A 21,189-nucleotide genomic window follows, 5' to 3' on the forward strand; every position below is an offset into this window, starting at 1 on the left:
GTATTTGAAGGTGTTAATAATATTTTCTTCACCCCACCCTATAACCACATATAACCCATTCCACGTGAAAATGGTATGTACAATCACAATTAACACCCCTGGACGTTTGTCCTGTTGGGTCATATATATTTGCATGTCCGTTGATGCATCTGCCCTGTTCATATATCCAAACCTGATGGCCTGTTGCCATCAATTAACCCTGCATGTTGTTGGACTGTGTATTGCTGTTCAAATTATGCATGTGTTATGCACGCTGTTCAATGGTGTGAATATCTGGGTGTTTGGTTAATGGGAATACTAATGCATGCTGTTACAACTAATTGTGAATGGTATTATATGTCACTAACCCAAACTGTCATGACATAATGCAAAACATAGGACGACAGGGAAGGCGGGTTCCAGCGGACCCACCTCTCCCACCTCAGCTGGCGAGTGCACCTGGCACTAGTGCCGAGTCTGGACCCTCCTCCGGTGGCCCTGTGCCACCTGCGGGTGGAAGCGCTGCAGGGGATGGGGCTCGCCCCCCCTCTGCAAGTGTGGCCGGAGGAGAACCACCACTCACCCTCCGTAGCATCCGGACTGTGGTGCATAGGGAGATTCGGGACTCTGTTCTTGAGCCCCTACACCAGTTTGAGGCATGGGTGGCACAACTTACGGGCATGTCTGTTGCCCGGCCTACACAGCCCCCAGCACAGCCCTGTCCTGGGCAGTGAAGGAACAGTGGCAACTGCCTATGGGTGGGGATATCAGTTCCACTGTTGCCATCTGTGGGCTCATGGGCTCTGGATATCCAAACCTCCGTCCCCGTCAATTGTGTAACCCCCCCCCACACGTGTCATACACCGCCCCTGTATGCGTCTTGTTTGTCTTGTCTGTTTACCTACCCAACCTACCTCCCCAGCTGTACCAACTTCCTTCACCTGACATACCACTCTCACCTGAAAAAAAAAAGGGCACTCTGTACCCACAAAAATTACGCCCCATATATATAGCTGCCCATTCCGCACACATGTCTGCTGGACATGGAATCTATCAATTACAATTGGCTGTACAACAAGTATTATTGTTGTCCTGACACCTCTCTCAGGGATGGAAGGTTTCAAATGTCACACCAAATTACATACATATGCACAGCTGTTGCTGATGAAGAAATGGGCAGCTATGGGCCTTACCTACATCCCTCCTGCAAATCCCAAGCTTGTTTCCCTACTGTCTTACCCTCTTTGTGACCCCTTTTTCACCACTTTCCTGTCTCCCCATTTTCATTTCTTTCAAAGAAAATAGTGCGGGCGTGCACCAGAGTAAGCACTGGTAAGCGGTTGTAAGCCGGTGTGCGCGGAGCTAAACACCAGTGCGCATGCGTGAGCTCCGCGCAAACCAGCGCTAACCCGGTTACAACTGCTTAAAAGTGCCTTAGTCACTTTGATTGACAGGTCCTGTACTCAGTTCAAAAGCAAAATAAAATCCCACTGTCAGTCCCGAACCCAAGACCTTGGAAACACTAGTCTGTATGACCTACCACTAAGCCATGACTCTTATACAAGAACATTGTGCTAAAATAAATATAACATGTAATAGTAGGGATGAATGTAAAGGGAATATAGGATGTGTAGTACCCAAAGCATAAAATGTAGAATTACTGTCAAAACTACTGGATTCCCATAATAGTAGTGTGCGAACAGAAACAGCCATGCTAGTTGGTAGCTTGTAGGTAATAATATCAGTTAATGTACATATATAAATGTATGTATATGTACATATATATATATATATATATATATATATATATATATATATATATATATATATAAATATATATCTATATAGAGTTGTAGGTGTCATTGTGCATACACACTTACTACAGGGAACAGGAGAGAGGAATGGAGAAATGTAAATCTACAGCACAGCCTGAATCATGACAGAGATACTAACCTTTACACTCACAGAACAGTGTCCACAGCATACCAGCATGGTCCCCGCCCTTACAATCTGAAAGGGCAACGCCTATCCCACATACCCTTTTATAGCACTGACCTGAAATCACAGTGAGAACTGCAATCAGTACACAACTGGCTGTATGCAATTAGCAAATGCTGGCTTACAATTGGTGCAGAGGCCATCACATGGACCTATGCAGATACCTACAAAAGCATCCAGTACTAACACTCCACACATGCAATACATTCATTGCACTGTCTGGAAGCAGACAGAGGGAGAGAAAAAACTGAGAGAGAGAGAGAGAGAAAAAAAAACCTACACACTGTGACTCTGTGACTCTAAGCTGTCAGCAGTGACAGTAGCAGCAGCAATCAGAAGCAGTGGCAATGCAACCAGCTGCAACAAACACAGGTAATGCAAAGTAGCAGGTTAATAGTGTGCATACTGTGAACCCTCCAAATGTGTCATAGGTCTGTATCTATAGGTATGTCCATGTGATATGTTGTGTGTACATAGTTCCACCAAAAGGGGATGACCATACATTACATGTCAATCAGTCTTAGGCCATGATCCTGGCAGTAGTTGTCTGTGCGTTGCCCTCAGCAATGGCTGTAGTGACTGCTTTGAAAGGTCAGCCAGGTTCAAAAGGCAGGATCAGCCCATCACAAAGGCACACTGGCTGGGAACAAGTGTCTGCAGGTACCTGATATCACTGCATATGCATCCCATACTGCATAATTCCATAGCTTAGCAGACCAGGCCAGTTATGCATATGATGTGGTAGTTCCCAGGGTCAGTAAAGGTGCCTCCTTAGTGGTGTGGGACCACTGTTGCTGTATGCCACTGTCCAGGTACATATCCTGTAGTACGGCCAAGATAAATTATCAGTGTTATATGCGGTTGTATGTCCTCTTGGAGTGCAGGTAGCACACATCCAGGGATACCATGAGTTTACAGTGATGCTGTGTGTTCTGCTCTGCTAAGGGCGGCCCTCACCTGGACATGTGAGATGATAGGGAGGTTACATACAGCTGTGATAAATATTTCAACTGGTGGGGGAGAAGGAGGGGGGATACGTGCTCCAAACCTGTCTGCAAGACTGTTGCCAATATCCGTGTGTTTGGTGAATGTTAAGTAGGTGTGTATTAACACAGAGCATATCTGAGGCATTTGGTCCATATGTGTAACATAACTGAAGAAGGCCTTGTGGTCATCCATAGTGTTTGTGGCCATTTCCCTCCCAGAGTAGGCCGTGGCCATTGTTATGATGGACCGTAGCGTAGTACCAGTGCTGACCACAGATGCCTTCCCTTAATGTGAATGTGCTCTGTCCTGCAGTAGCCTCCTGCTATTGTTATACAATCTGCCTCTGTCTGGGTCCACCGGACAGGATGCCTAACCTTTGTGCATATGGTCTGGGTTAGAAATGTGTGTGCAAGTTCCATGCAATCTGTGGCATGTCCATGGTAAGCATTTGCAAAGGGGTCAGCAGTGTGGGTTGTGGCTTCCACTGGCCCAGTGTGCTGCATGGATACCATCTCAGTCCCAACAAGTGAATAACTGTCTAATCACATACATATCAAAGTAGTCTACTGTGCTGGTGGTGGTGGTGGGATATGTATATCCAGGCCAAGTAACTTGTGTCCACATCACACTAGTGGATGGCGTCCCACATACAGTACCTTGGGATGAACCCCAGAGTGAGGTTGTGCATTGGACCTGTCAGTGTGTGCTGACCGATGGGGCATGCTACTATGTTGTGTGGAATGTGGCAGGTATTGTTGCACAGGTGTTGGCTGAGCACTGATATCTGGCCATGTACCTGTGTATTCACCACGACACACACACATGCAACATATGGGAGTAGTAGTATATCACTACACATGAGTATCATGTATAGTATGTGTGCCATATATTGCTGACATAGCCTGCTGATATCCTGTTTGTGTTCTCTTCCAGGGAGATGGCGCGTCAGCGTAATCCTGCCTACTCTGCAGCGGAAGACGAGGAGATCCACCAGAGCCTGGTGCGGGAGTATGACATCCTGTTTTTCCACACCAGTCAGAATCAGCAGGAGAGGGCTGCACTGTGGCAAGACCTTGTCCGTAGGGTAAATGATATTGCCACGCATAACAGGACATATGAGCAGGTACGACATCACTGCAGTGATTTAATCCGAAGTGTCCATCAGCGTGCATCAGATATCCACAGGCAACAGGTTGCCACAGGAGGTGGGGTGGCCACACATCCCCCCTCACCAGACTGGAGAGGCTACTCCTAAGTGTTGTGGCTCCAGCCCCAGAACAGCAACAGCAGTACACCTGCATCATGATGGAGGCTGGATCCACACAGCAGCACGACATGGAGCATGCAGGTAATATGCCATATGTACACTTGACTGTTCTGTACACTGTTAGTTTATGCATGTGTAAGGTGTGTCCGTGGTATGTATCTGTCATCATAGTATGTAATTGTGCATGTGTGATACTGGCAATATCAGCAGCTGACATGTGAAAGGCAACTGGTGTACTACTGCACTGTATCATATGCAATATCAATGGCACAGTTGTGCCCACTGACATTAATCTCCTCATTTCTGCATGTCCCTCCGGGGTTACAGCAAGGCAGGCCATCCATGCTGGTGAGTGTGTTTAACATAACCTATAATAGTCCTGATAATGCTAGTAACAGTAGTGTAACTCAGTAGTGCTCTGTGTGTATACTGCGGGGTGTGCATGTGTGCATGTGTGCAGGTGTGCCTGTGCCTGTGTCCACGTGTGCATGTGTGCATGTGTGCATGTGTCCATGTGTGCATGTGTGCATGTGTGCATGTGTGCCTGTGTCCACGTGTGCATGTGTGCATGTGTGCATGTGTACATGTGACCACGTGTGCATGTGTGCATGTGTCCATGTGTGCATGTGACCACGTGTGCATGTGTGCATGTGCCCATGTGTGCATGTGTCCACGTGTGCATGTGTGCATGTGTCCATGTGTGCATGTGTCCACGTGTGCATGTCTGCATGTGTGCATGTGTGCATGTGTGCCTGTGTGCATGTGTGCATGTGTGCATGTGTGCCTGTGTGCATGTGTCCACGTGTGCATGTCTGCATGTGTGCCTGTGTCCATGTGTGCATGTGTGCATGTGTCCATGTGTGCATGTGTGCATGTGTGCAGAAGTGCATCACTGGTAACAATGTCTGGAGACTGTAAATTGTGTTTCCTGTCTTCCTCCCACAGGTTCTGGTGCTGCTCTGGTGACCTGCAGCAGGGAACCTGAATCTTGTGCCACGAGTACTGGTAATGATGATATTTGTGTAATGGTACAGGAAGGTGTGTCAGGGTCCGCCATTGGTCAGCCAGTTGACAGTACACAGCTGTCAATCCCATCATTGCGCACAGTCATCCTGCCAGTACATCCTTTGTCACCATTGTCCCTAGGTGATGGACAGGATACAGTGGGCATAGACCAGGGTAATGTGGTACCTGTGGCACATGCATCCCCACACAGCAGCCATGGGCAGGGTCCTCCGATGGTACCACACAGACAGTTGCCCATGGATTCTCGTGGGAGCATCTGTGGGTGTACTGCCTCTGGCCGACGTGCCCAAAGAGGTCTGTCAACCTCAGCTATGTTTCAGACTGTCATGCAGGCACAGTCGCGTATGGAAAGGTACGCCAGACAGGGTCTGAGGGAGCTGAGAGCATGTCGCACAGCCATGACAGACAGTATGCATGACATTGCGGATGCTATCTGTAATTTCACCGATGTCATAGACAGACATTGTGGGGACATATTACAGCAGTTCCACAACCAAATGTACATGAGCCAGGGCAATGGTGGGTGTTTGCGGCATTGACATGGCCGTATGCCGGCAACAGCAGCAGCTGACAGTCAGCGCGGACGACAACAGGCTTGCGCACGCCCCCATAGTGCCAGCAGCAGCCCCATCAATGCTGGGTCTGTGCTGTCATCAGAACGCCCCAGGAGACCACGTGCACGTGGCTCTGGACAGTCCCAACAGGGACCTGTGTCCAGTCAACACACTCCCGCTTCTGATGACAGTACCCAGTCTGGCTTAGTACTGGATATGGTCCGTAGCACCCCTGCCAGGCACAGGTACCGTGTCCGTGCCCACAGACACTGATCTGTATAACCTGCCAGGTGCAGTCTGTAGCTGTCCACAAACCCCTGTATATGGCAGCCATGAGGTGGAACTGTGTGCGTGCATACACACATGATAATGTTAACACCTAGGGCGACCACATACATGCACACACTGCACCAACACTGCCCCACCCTGTACTGCTGCCCCTCATCAACACACATACACACACATGTCAGTTGGTGGTATCAGTGGCTGACTCAGGCATACCTAATTCACACCCTGTGCATATGATGACACTGTGCCACCTCCTGCAATCTCCAACATTATTGCAGGAACAGGTAAACACGTTGCTGATGCACAGGGTGACTACATGGAAGTGTATTAGTAGTATCATGTTGGTAACAGTACAGTGTGCTGCTATGACTGTGTGTATATATCCCAGCATGCCTGCTGCAGTAACTGTATGAATGTCCTGAATTGTTATCTGCACCCATAGTACATACCAAAGTGTAACAGCTGCACATAATTGCATGCCGGTGGTAAGGTTGTTAACAGATAGCCGCATACATGGGTAGCACGGGGGGAAGCTAACGCAAGTAGTGATATGCAATGGTGGACATGTACAGTAATGGTGTCAAGTTGCCCACAACGACTATCCAATGTGGATGTTCGCGCATGTAGATATGTGCGCAGTACCAATGTAATCCAAATCACAAATAACTATGACATAATATCAGTTCTACCATGGGCATCTGCGCTGTGTAGTCCTGGGTACATGTTGATAGTGCCTACATATTTGCATTGTTACATACTGTCATTGTTACTCCTTCTTTGTTGTACAATGCACTACTTCCAGCCCTGCTTACTGTAGCTTTGTTTGCATGCATGTTTGCTTGGGGTTCCCTGGAACACTGCTTACACCTGCAATGCAGAGTTACAGTGCTTCTGTAGACTCCTAGTGACATCTGCATAACGTCCGATACGTATGTCAACTTTACACATGACAGAACTTCACTGTCTGTCCTGTACACATGTACGTTGCCTGTGACACATTGCACATGTCTTACCTGGCATTTACCCATGTGTGCAGTCATATATGCCAGTGCTATGAAACAGTAGCGGTACACCCACACATACACACCTTCAGTATGTTGTTCCCCATTGGCCCTATGTGTTGGTACTCACCATGGCAATCACACTACTAGGGTAGCATGTGCAAAGGTAACCTGTGAATCACCTCTATGGTCCAGTTGTGGTTTATGTGAGTCATGTGGCAATGTCACAGCTGCCACATGTATGCAGTCAGCCATCACCCTTGGCCAGGAACGTACAACACATGTGTGGGATTCCACCACACAGCCAATCTGGGGACTGAGCTCTCTGAACCCAGTAATGCCATACCCTGTCAGGTGGCATGTCATATATACTACATCCTGGACAAACTTCAACCCCAATCCCTGCTGCTACTATTGATAAAACCCCTGAAGATGTTTCTGATAGTTTTGACCAATTCTTTACTGAGACATTTCAAGCCCTAGCGAGCCATCTACTTCCTAGCTCCCCTGGTCCTGAAAGTAGCACCCCTAGAAACCTACTTGCGTTCAGCTGCCAACCAGTCGCCACTTCACTTCTCCGTACCTTGATTGAAAAAGTGAAACCCACTACACTTTCTGCTGATCAACTCCCTGCCGAGTACCTACAAAAATCAGATGATGCTATTGCTTACCCCGTCTCAAAACTAACCAAACGAACCATGGTAGAATCTAAATTTCCCACCATCTGGAAAATATCCTATGCAATCCCACTTCACAAAGGAGGCAGCTCTACTGAATTCTCTAGTTATAGGCCAATAGCTATACTCTCTCCACTTGCAAAGATTATGGAAACTTTATTCATAGACAATTCATGCACCACCTAATCGAAAATCGCCTTATGGCAGACACTCAGCATGGCTTCCGTCCTCATCACAGCAGTACTTCAGGCCTCCTAGCCTTTACTAACACCATAAACCATACTTGCAACACTAATTATATATCCTCAGCCCTCTTTTTGGATCTTTCCAAGGCATACGATATGTTTGATCATCAACTTGTAATCCACACCCTGCAAACATTCCGTCTAGATACTGGAGCCTTCCAATGGTTTCAATCCTACCTGCATGGTCAACAGCAGGCTGGCCTCTGGCAGAACAAACTCTCTAACCTTCTACCTAACACCCTCAGAGTACCACAAGGCTCTATACTAGGGCCCTTGCTGTTCTCCATCTTCATTAACGACCTTTATACTGTCATCCCAAAAGTCAGCTGTATCCAATATGCTGAAGACTCTACTCTGATCTGCTCAGCCACATCTCCAGTAGAGTTATGGTCAGCTACCCAGACCACCTTTAATACAATAGAAAACTGGCTTTCTGAACATCGTCTGATCCTAAATCCCAAATAAACTAAACTGCTGTTATTTCACCAACACGTAGGTCTACCGCTTTCACCTTTACCATAACATCAACTGATGGCACAATAATCTCCTCTGACCCATCTACTAAACTATTAGGTGTCATCATAGACAATAATCTCAAATGTGACCTACATGTTAACCAAATTACCAAAGCCATCAATAAAAAACTAGGGTCACTTTACAGAATAAAAGCCTTCCTAACCCCTCCAGCTAAAGGTGCCATAGCTCGCTCACACCTTCTTTCAACCCTTCTGTATGCATCCCTCTACTCTCGAATATGAACAAGACTGTCCTTAACAAACACTCAATTTGCTACAACCACATTGCCAGGTTTGCCACTGGGCTGCCTTTTAGGACACATCATTGCATCAATCTAAATCAGCTTGGTTGGCTTGAACTACCCAGCCTAATACAGTATAACCAACTGATTATGGCCTATAAAATCCTCTATAATCTGGACAATACTCCTGCACTTCAAATATTATCACCCCTATAACAATCCTAGACTGCTTGATCCTCTAACAAACTACTAATTCAGACTAGCAAATTTAATAACACAGCCGGTGATTCTCTCTTTGCAAACTCTGTAAGTAGATCCTGGAACTCACTTCCAGCTGATATTACCTTACTTTCCACCTTAGGTCACTTTAACACTAGACTCAAACAACATTTGTCACTTAACTGGCTATGTCAATGTATCAAGCCTGGCTAACTTGAATGTGTAAAATCTGTTAACCAGTTTACTGTGTAATTTAATTTAATCCTGACTTGTGCTCAGGACTAACATTAACCTGTGGAACATGTTTAACTTGCTTACTTATGTAATCTCTGTAAATAATCTGTTTGTAATATGTAATGCTGGTATTATGTAATGCTGTATCTGCTTACCCTTGTAGCTTTTCTCCCGGCCTCCCTGAAATGGACATGCATCCAGTCGGACTATCCCGGTCAACAAATGTAGGATAAATAAATAAATAAATAAAATATATTACAGTGACTACGATACAAGTCAAACATTGACATGCACCGACAGCATGCTGAACACAGTGGGGCATACGTGGGGACTCAGAATAGCATTCTGCCTGAGCATCACACACCTCCGCAGCTGGCATACAGGCATATGTTCCGTCGGAACAGAGCACATGCCACACATGGCACACACATCCCCTGTGCCACGCACTCACAGCCTGTAGGTCTACACAACACAACTGCTACAGACGTGTCAGGTACCTGTCTTGGGTGCTGCACTGGGGTCCCACTCAACAGGCTGTATCTGGTGAAGGTCACAGTGATATGCCTCAGGGGCACTATGGTCCACCACAGAACACATGCATACAGGTCAGTCAGAGGCATGGACACATATGACTCACTCATTGACCATGCCAGTATGGCTGACCTGAGACATACCTACCTGGACTACATGATAGGGAACATAGAATGGATCTCTCAGCATGTGGCACAGGCCAGTATGAGCCTGATCTTGGTTGCCAACATACCCTCACCAGGTATACTACCACTATATGTGGGAAGGGTGTTGTATGTCTACATTATGCTCAGTCTCCAATGTCATTCATAGGGTATCCGCTGGCTGTCAACGTGCTTACATGCTAGGGAAGCCACAATGATGTGCAAGGGTCATCTTGCACGTGACACCCATGGCCCGATGTATAATGGCAAAGCTCCTTGGTACACACATACTGCCTTATGCTGCAGGACACGGTTTACATAGCCACCTCCGTGGGTATCACACAGGTTAGGACACTAACAGTGCTGCTAAACAACAACAGCAGTGTACACCGGAAGATGCATGCACCGGACACTGTGCTCAGCACGGTGAACTGCAATGTCTGTGCAGTACCAGATTCCTGATTCATGGCTCACAGGTGTTACCCATCACTGACAGGTTATGCTCCATACCATGCCTGTCATCCCCTACACATGTAACACCCATGGACAGGGGGGTGGTATCCCAAGGTGCCACAGATACACACACCTCCAGGTTGTTGGCACAGCACAAAGCATCAGGGCCTAATCATGTGCAAATAACAGTGTGTCGGACTGCCATCTGGTTCATAGCCTGGCACACACAACCCTCCCATACAGAGGAAGACCACCTATCCTCCATAACAACACTGGCAATATGACAGTCTCAAGAACTGTGTTTATATGGCTGGACTGCATCCAGCCAAACATTGTGCGTGAGCATTACTGTAGCTACAACACACTAGTTGAAGGGTTCACAGCATGTGGTCACTGAATTGCAGTGGAATGACATGTTACCACTACCTCAACAGGTGGGAACATGCAGCACCTGTACATCGACTACATGTACACTATATGGCCCAGACCAGATGTGTATCCCCTGCTGTAGGTATTCTACAATATACACCCACACTGTATAGACACATACCACGTGCGGACCCTGCACAGTAAGACACAGTCATATTGGTATACATTGCAAATACCATTTATCCACTCGAGGCATGTGTCAGACATGGTAACTACTGCAGGTCACAGGTATTTATGTGTATGTGTCACACACATACATCATGTGTGCAATGCCATTGCTGGTTTAGGCAATGACATGCATTGTTATGTACAAAGACCCACACAAGGTCATACTGTGTGACACAACCACACGTGGCAGTTGTGGGTTACCAAAACATACCTATCTGTACTCTGACAATGGTAATAGACACAGTAGCAGAGCGCACTATTGGCATTATTAGCCAACTAGCCCTGTTTGGCTGTGCTGATAGTGTGTTGACATCCCCTGTGTTTACTGGGGGAATATGCAGCATCTGGTGTATTGTAGTATTTGCCAAAAGGATCTGCACTCTCATACTTGCATTTACACACACCCTACTACCCCCCCACACCCACACACACATGCACACTTGCCATTTGCAGGATTCATTCCCTTACCTAACTAAGTCACGCAAGTGAGAGAGACGCATTAGCAAAGCGCACTATTCGGATTACTAGACAGTTCTTCTTATCTGGCTGTACTTATAGGGTGCTGACAACATCAGTATTTTGAAAGGGTAATGTGCATCAGGTAGTGTGATCTCCTGATTGTCAAAACTAACATGTTTTTCATATGGAAATGCACACACACAAACTCCTCACATCCAAACACACACACACTTGCCACTTGCAGGTTTCAAACCCCTACCTAAATATGTTATGGCACTTGAGAGTGACGCTGTAGCAGGTTCCACTATTCTGAGTACTGGCAGATGTCTCTTCTCAAGCTGTATGTATAGGGTGCTGTCATCATCACTGTTTGGAAAGGGTAATGTGCATCATGTAGTGTGATCCCCTGATTTCAGAAAAGCACATGTTCTTTATACAGAATTGCACACACACAGAGTCCCCACATCCAAACACACACAATTTACAGGTTTCAAACTCCTACATAACTATATTATGACACTCGGGAGAGACACATTAGCAGAGTGCGCTATTCGCATTACTGGGAGGCTTTCCTTCTCCTGCTGTACTTATAGGGTGCTGACATCATCAGTGTTTAGAAAGGGGAATGTGCATCCTGTAGTGTGTTCTCCCAGTTGCCAAAAGGGACATTTCCCTCACACAAAATTGCACACACACTAACCCCCTTCATCCAAACACACACACACTTGCAAGATTCAAACCACTACCTAACTATGTTATGACACTCGAGACAGACGCATTAGCGGAGCGCGCCATTCGCATTACTAGGAGGCTTCCCTTCTCCTGCTGTACTTATAGGGTGCTGACATCATTTGTGTTTAGAAAGGGGAATGTGCATCCTGTAGTGTGTTCTCCCAGTTGCCAAAAGAGACATTTCCCTCACACAAAATTGCACACACACTAATCCCCTTCATCCAAACACTTGCCATTTGCAGGATTCAAACTACTATCTAACTATGTTATTACACTCAAAACGGACGCATTAGCGGAGTGCGCTATTCGCATTACTGAGAGGCTTCTCTTCTCCTGCTGTACTTATAGGGTGCTGACATCATCTGTGTTTAGAAAGGGGAATGTGCATCCTGTAGTGTGTTCTCCCAGTTGCCAAAAGGGACATTTCCCTCACACAAAATTGAACACACACTAACCCCCCTCATCCAAACACACACACTTGCAGGATTCAAACCACTACCAAACTATGTTATGACACTCGAAACTGACGCATTAGCAGTGCACACTATTCGCATTACTGGGAGGTTTCCCTTCTCCTGCTGTACTTATAGGGTGCTGACATCATCCGTGCTTAGATAGGGGAATGTGCATCCTGTAGTGTATTCTCCTAGTTGGCAAAAGGGATACTTCTTTCAAACAGTCTTAACACACACTAACACCCTCCACACACACTGAGCATGTACAGGATTCAAACCCCTATCTAACTATGTTATGATACTCGAGATGGATGCATTAGCAGAGCGCACTATTTACATTACTGGGAGGTTTCCCTTCTCCTGCTGTACTTATAGGGTGCTGACATCATCAGTGTTTAGAAAGGGGAATGTGCATCCTGTAGTGTATTCTCCTAGTTGGCAAAAGGGATACTTCTTTCAAATAGTCTTGAATACACACTAACCCCCTCCACACACACTAAGCATGTACAGGATTCAAATCTCTACCTAACTATGTTATGACACTCGAGATGGACGCATTAGCAGAGCGCGCTATTCATATTACTGGAAGGTTTACCTTCTCCTGCTGTACTTATAGGGTGCTGACATCATCAGTGTTTAGAAAGGGGAATGTGCATCCTGTAGTGTATTCTCCTAGTTGGCAAAAGGGATACTTTTTTCAAACAGTCTTGAACACACACTAACCCCCTCCACACACACTGAGCACGTACAGAATTCAAACCCCTACCTAACTATGTTATGACACTCGAGACGGACGCATTAGTGGAGCACGCTATTCGCATAACTGGGAGGTTTTCCTTCTCCTGCTGTACTTATAGGGTGCTGACATCATCTGTGTTTAGAAAGGGGAATGTGCATCCTATAGTGTGTTTTCCCAGTTGCCAAAAGGGACGTTTCCCTCTCACACACACAAACCCCACTCACACACAGAGCATTTGCAGGATTCAAACCCCTATCGAACTATATTATGACACTTGAGGGAGACGCATTAGCAGAGCACACTATCCGAATTACTGGGCAACTGCTCTGCACCTGTAGTATTTATAGGGTGCTGACATCTTTATTTCTACAGAGGTATGTACATGTAGTACTACTTGTCATATGGGGGATAGCATATATATGCATTTGCAGCCACCTACGTCAGGGTCAGATATGCACATCGCACTGACAGGTTATGTTCTATACCATGCTCTGGGACCACAGGACTGTAACACACAACACAACCAGTCCAGAACACCACACCCACATCCAGGACACACACTTAGCTTCCCTGGGAACAGTGCCAGGATATGCAGGTGTTCACATACACCATTCCAGTTGTTAACATCAGGTACAGGCATATTGTGTGTGAGAACTACTCAGGCCTCTACTACTTTACCCTACAGCCACTACAATTTGTGGGTCCATGTGCTATGGCAGAACCACACACCACAGCCACATGGGGAATACATATTGCACCTGTCCATCTGCAACATGGGTACTCACTGTTCCACACCAGAGGTAGACCACCATTGTTGATATCTGACCATACCCACCTTTCCCTGGACATCCATATCCCATCTCCACCCCCAGGCAAGGTTGTCACTGCACACAAACTGTATTTAGCACAAGCAGACTCTACACTTGTGTAGACTGGGGTGGATGACTTCAGAGGACCCATGCTGGGGGACTATACTGGCCACTCAGCATAATCCTTGACAATTGCATTCTATGAGCATGTGTACGGTTTGCATTGGTCATACTATCCCAAATATACCCATGACTGCTCCACAACAAGACACCTGTCAGCTGTACACCAGCCATATATGCGCCGTACAACAGACAGAGTGACCTAATACATTGCAGAGCTGTAGCCCACAGAGGGAGGACATCTGCGAACAGTTCCGGCACGGCACTTCATTCACACATACTCATTACAACACAGTGTTGACAGTGGAATCGTCCAGAGAATGCAGATAGGGCTCCCCTCAGTCTGTTATTGATGGACACCTACTGTCAGAGATCCTTAGCAACCCTCTCACAGCACACACCGACAACATGGCTGTGGCTTAGCACATTCAATCCCTGGGACCTCCACGGTGCCCCTGCTTGACAGAGGCACAGCTCACTAGCCTCACATGTTGCCTTCTGTGACCTACTTTACAGTGGCACAGTAGCCTACTGTCCTGGGGATGCAGATGCCAAGCACACTCTGGCTGAGCTGTCATTCCCTAGGGCAACAAGCCTAGTATTGACCTCTACACCCATATGTTCAATTGTTGGATGCACAATATTTGTTGTGCTGTTCTACTGTTTGCAGGTCTTTATTGCCATAGCATTCCCTGTTCCTATGACCAACTTGTGTATCTGTGGAAGATGTTTGCATATGACGGCGATCCACTATATCACTTATGTCTCTGTAGTCATTTACTGTGTGCACTGGGCTGATTGCTGTGTTGTGGTTGGTTCCTGGACTGACACGTACAAATACCAGATATGTGTGGCCAACTGCTAAACGGAGATGTGGCCTAAGTATGTGAGCATGCCCAGTTCAGCCTTTCCATGGCATGTTGTCTGACATATGCCTCATTTATCAAAGTGTGCGAGCATGCCCAGTGTGAGCTTTCCATATGTTGCACTCTGAAGTCCACCACATATTTGGGTGTGTGTGAACTTCAACAATATCTCACATTTATGGTTGTGTGTTGGGTGTCATGTTGTGTACTAACTGGCCAACTGCTTTGTGTCTGCCACAACAGGGATTATACTGTGCCTGCAGGGATTGCATGGGATACTTTGCAGACAGTTCTCAACATACTTTCATAATGACCTAACACTGTAGTACCGTATAGTGTACTGGTTCAGTACTTTCACTGTGGTGGACAGTATCCTGGGCTTTAGTCCTATGACTGCTTGACATCTTCATAGTGAGCACAACAGACTGTGTAGGAGCCAGTTGTGCACATATGACCATGTTGCAATATGTTCAGATATGGACTACCTACACCAGGCTCGTCCAACATTGCTAATGTATTCCACAACATGGGTGGACATTGGCAAACACTAGCGATGTTCCCTAGGCCATTTCTGATGCTAGTCACAGGGTGTGTTTGTCCTTCGACACACATTGTAACTGCAGTTTGCCATGACATATGTCATGGTTAGTATACTGTGCCTCCGTCTACCTCTGACATAACAGTGATACCCAGGGTTAGCCTACCATCTCCCATCCACTCATCAGGATTCCTCTTGAGGGGTGTCGATATGTGACTCTCTGGCTGACCTGTACCAGGGGTTTACTGAAGAGTGGGGGTGCCTTCTGTGTTATGGATCATTCTGTACAGCTTGTCCTATGTATGTCAGTGCTGGGGTTCAGGTCTCTCATGTGCATAGCTCACTGCCATTCAGATTGTACAAGGTGCAACATGTTCATTCATTCCAGGTTGGACATGGCTTCATACATCAGGCACAGCTTTCCTGTAGCTGGGAAGTATGGCGGTGTGTGGGGCTGCAGTTTGTTTGCTCAGGCAACATATGGCATCTGTTCATGCTCTTTCCTACTCCTGGTGGGGTACTGTTGTGGACTTTACAATTGATGGAGGTGTCTGCTGCGGTATATCCCACAGGGGCTATTGTATTCACTTGTGATGCTGATGGAGGATGACTGCAGAGCCACAGTGAGTTCCCCTTATCTACATCTGCCAACCTTCATGTTTGGGTGGGTATATAGTATATGTTTCTGCGAACACTACAGCCACATGTTTGTCCAGTGCAGGATATCTATCACCTTTTGTACCCAGGTCTCACATTACATGTTAGGTACCTCATGGGTTAACACCTGTGTGGTAATTTGTGGACACTTACTGTATATCCACGGTGGTTGTCTATACACAGTTCTGCAATTAGCTTGCTGACATGGCTATGGCTACAGTTGTCTGTTTGTAGGTGGCCCTTTTGTAGGTTGCTTGTGTCAGCTGGGGGTCGGATATGGTGGGCTGTTTGTACTCCTCTGCGTACATGTTCAGTCACAGTCCTTCCATGTTGGCCTATACCTATGGGACATATATACAGAACGGGGGTGGGGGGGCAAGACCAGGCCTTGTGGGATGCCACTCATATCCGCTTTGTAGTCTGACATGGATGCGGCATGTCTGACCATGTCAGTTCTGTCCTTGGTCTGGTTTGCAACCCCTCTACTGACATAGGGGTATATATTTAAGCTGGTGAACATATCCATACTGAACTCGTACGGTATTGTCTAGAAGCATGTGCACGGTCCAGCTACACTGTGTGGACCACATTGCCCTCATCAATGACCTTAATGACTGATTCAAATGGGTCAGACATGTTTAGGGGCAGGCTCTGTAGTTATGACAGCCACACTGTGTAGGGTCCAGTATCAGTAGGTTCACAATAGCCTTCTGTCTGCGGTACATACTGATCCTTTCCATAGCTGTGCAGAACAAGCTTGTCAGGATCCTGGGGTGGTAGTTTGGAGTATCCATTCAGGCAACACCTTTGTTGTGATGGACCACTGTTGTTGTACACTGCTCTTTGGGTACATATCCTGTGGTAAGGCTGACATTGGGCAGTAGTGTGATTTGGCATTCCATTATTCTTGGAGTCCATGTTGGCCTCAGCACAGGACACCATCACATACCTTTGCTGCTGTGTGTTCTGCTTTGCAGATGATGGCTGTTACCTCAGCATCTGCAATGTCAGGGGAACATCAGTCTGCAGGGATAGGTATTTTGCACTCTGGCGGGGGGGGGGGGTGTTTGCACTGCACCTGACAGGTTGTATGTTAGCAATATGTGTGTGTGTTTGGTATGTTGTTTGTAATATCTGTGTGATTCGGAGCATATCTGTGGATGCCCAACATGGTTCCTACCATCAGTTGGGTAACCCTTGTGATTATCCTTAGTGTCCTGTACGTTTTGTATCTTCATAGGTTCATGGGTTCATACTAGGCTATACACCCTAGGCCATTAGTAAGCCTAGCCAGAGTGTGTGTGTCTTTCGCCACCCCTTGCTATGTTCAATTATGGCCATTTATGAAGTTCTTCACTGTGCCTCTGTCTGGTCGTGACACAGTGAGGACCCCAGTATACATGTACGGTCATCCATCCACTTGGCAATATTCCTGTTGAGGGGTGTCAGTGAGGGGCTCTGCCTACCATGGATTGGGATCCTGTTTCTGGGTGTGGGGAGCCTCTGGGTTATGTATCTGTCCCTCCAGCACATCTTATTTCATTATGTGTTGAGGCTGACATCTGTGACTCTCACAGCTCCAATGGCTTTGATTTCCTGTGGTGGAGCATGTCCATTACTCCTGTGTTGGACATGGCCTTGTACAACAGACATACAATGCCTCTGTGTAGGCAGTCTGTGACTGCAGTCAGCTGGGGTGTCTACAGCCAGGCAGCATATGACATATATTTCATGCCCTTTATCCTGTTGGTGGGGTAACTATGAGGTCTTCCGAACCGCTGCAGGTGTCACGTACGGTACATCCCATATGAGTCATTGTACTAGATTATGGGTCTGATAAGGGAACAGTACAGCGGCACAGTGACCTCTGGTGATGTTGATGTGAATCCTTTCATGATACGGTGTCCAATATAGACAATCTTCATAGCCACATTGGCATTGTGGGTGTCACATGACAGATTAATGTCGACCTGTGTCCCTAGGTCCCTGATTACTCCTTGCATACATAATGGTTTGACACCTATGTGGTAATTTGTGTGTACCTTGTCTGGTATTTGGTGGGACATTCATACTGTCCAGTGTCTTCAGGATGCCTGGGTGGAGTTCTTGTGTGTGAGAGTGTGGTCTGTCGCATGCTACAGACTGTACAGCAGTTTTGACTACAGTTATGTGCACATGGGTGGTCTCCACTGCTTTGTGCATTGTCAGTTACCTGGCAATATGGGTGTCTGTGCTGCATATGGATACTCCCTCTCCTTTGATGTTTTGGTGCAGGTGTTGGGGCCATAACACATGATATGTGGTATAACCTAGTAGTGCTGGTGTGCTATCACTAGGCTTGCAGCAGGCTTCTGTCACTGCACAGACATCGATGTTTTCCATAATGGGAAGTGACCCAGGGGCATGCATATTGCAGTTTACACATCTGGCATTGGTCAGCACTACCCTTATGTTTCCTACCACTTATGTTTTCAAGGGTGGTGGGTAGTCTTTTTGGCCTTGCCTACATACAGCTCTATGGAGGCGGCAAAGGCCTTATCCAGTATCCAGACGCACACGGGTAACAGGTGCAAGCCATCCCTGGAACAGCAGCATGGCTTGTCATGCTTGACATCTCAAGCAGACAGACATTAGACCCTCTTGGACTGACAGCTGTAATTGTGCCAGCTGTTAAACATGAGCATTCTGTGTTTGTACTGTGGCATCATTCTTGGTGAGGGTTGGATGCTGCACACAGCCAGTGTAATACCGCCCTGGGGTACATACTCAGAGGGACCATCCATGTCTCTTTTCATGTTGACCAGGGAGGTACATCTCAGGTAATTCACACCAGCATGGACATTGAGTGCATCATATTTCTGCTTGCTTTGGGGTGACCTGCGACTTGTGTTATGTGGCATTTTGTGGCAGCCTACAGGCAGCTTACTCTACCCTTTCCCTTGTTCAGTCTGGTGAGTGGGACAGCAGTGTGTCTGCCTATACAGACACCTACTACGACTGTATCAGGCATGTTGTTTCTCCTTCTGGCCTGTGACTGTTTGGCACACCAGCTTTGTGTACTATTCGTTGCATGTGCTATGTTTGAAGGTTGTGGTTGCTTGTGATCTGCTTTGGAGGCTTCTGTTGGTGTGGTGTGTTTGTAATTAAGGCCTCCGGGAATATTTGTCCATGTTTATGTGTTTGGTTTACAGTTGTGGTAGGTCTATGTGGGACTGTGTTTGTGGTGTATGTGGTTACCTTCTCCTCCTGACTAGTTTTGACAGTACTGAGTTGGTGGAGCTCAACCTCTGGTTTGGATACATGGATGCATCTGTCACATATATTTGTATTTATTGGGGGGTGTTGTGGCTGTCTGTGTACTTGGGACTGGTGTCACATTGCCTCTGGATTCACAGATTCTACTTGTTGTGGCTGGACTTAGTGGATTGTATGTGTGGACATATGTTATTGCCATACTACTGGTCAGTGATTACTTCCCTTTTTATGTTTGCTCTATCATGTGGTAGCTTCCTCATTCTCTTGCATGGTTTGGTAATGGCTGGAGTCCAGCATGCCAGATGCCTGCGTGTATGGCATTGTGTTGTTGTTATTTGTGATTGCATACTCCAAGCATTCCTGGCTGTGTTCATGGAATGCCTGTATAACATGTTCTGTGGTGTGTCCCATATTCTGCACTTGCACAGGGCCTTTTGTGGATTCAACATTGGTTTTGAGGGCTGCAACCTATGCTTTACACATGTTTTTCACTGTGGTATTCTGGCCAGGGACTGGGGTCAGGATTTGTATATCCAGTGTGATTACTCTATGGTCTGGTCTTACCAGTGAGGGGTACACTTCTCATCTTGCCATCCAGTACACATGTTGCTGATTATCACATCCATTATGCTTACCCCTCTTGTGGGAGTGGTACATTGTTCCTGGGCATTTTGGTTTATGGATTCTGGGTAATTTTCTCTTACTGTGTTGGTGCTAGTATAATGCTCCAGGTGTATGTCTGGGTATTTTCAGTCAAGCAATATAATGTGGTTTGGGGGGCTTGATATATTCATGTATTCCGACATAGGCCAGGTGCAGTTCCTGGTATTAGGACAGTAGTCTGCAGCAGGCTATATACTGGGAGGCGGTTTTAGCCATTGGTATTTGACCATGGCTAATCCATGCTGCTTCTTGTTGTGGTACCAACATGGGGGTGTGGTTATCCTTGCCATTTCTTGCTAGTCACCCTCCTTTTGTAGCTTGTTCCATGTTTTGCGGCTGTACAGCACAGTATGAGGTGTGACCTGGTAGTGTTAGGGTGCTGATGTGAGCCTTGACCCAGTTCTCTATTACAGGACTGGTATCTACATTCTCCATACTGTGTGCGTTTACACTGCACACATCTTGCTGTTTAGACATCTGTCATTGGGTAGCATTACATCTAGGTTCCTATCCCTTGTAGAACCTATGAAGGTGGGTTTGTGTTTTGAGACTTACCTATTCAGGGCATGCTGTGGGTACTGACAGCCTTTGCCAGTATCCATGGGGCATGGCATGATAGGTGCACGCCACCCCTAGCAGGTGGTGCATCATGTCATGCTCTGCATGTCTTCTCAGCCTGAAACACATTGGCTCCCCTTTGACTAACTGCATTACTTCAGCCAGTTATTGCACTTGATCATCCCATCGTCATTTTGTGGCTTCATGCTTGGTGAGGGTGGATGTTAGTCAGGGTGCTCATGTGTGCATATAGTACATGGTGTTACATTACTTAACACATGGCATTCATGCCTCAGGTGGTGCTGCAGGGTTGCCTCTGTCGGATGCGCATATTACACTTCCCTGTACATGTTTGTGAGCAGGTCATGTCATTTTAGGCATC

This window comes from Protopterus annectens, chromosome 2.part0 (genome assembly GCF_019279795.1).
Source record: "Protopterus annectens isolate FY-2018-M chromosome 2.part0, PAN1.0, whole genome shotgun sequence".
NCBI classification, from domain to species: Eukaryota; Metazoa; Chordata; order Ceratodontiformes; family Protopteridae; genus Protopterus; species Protopterus annectens.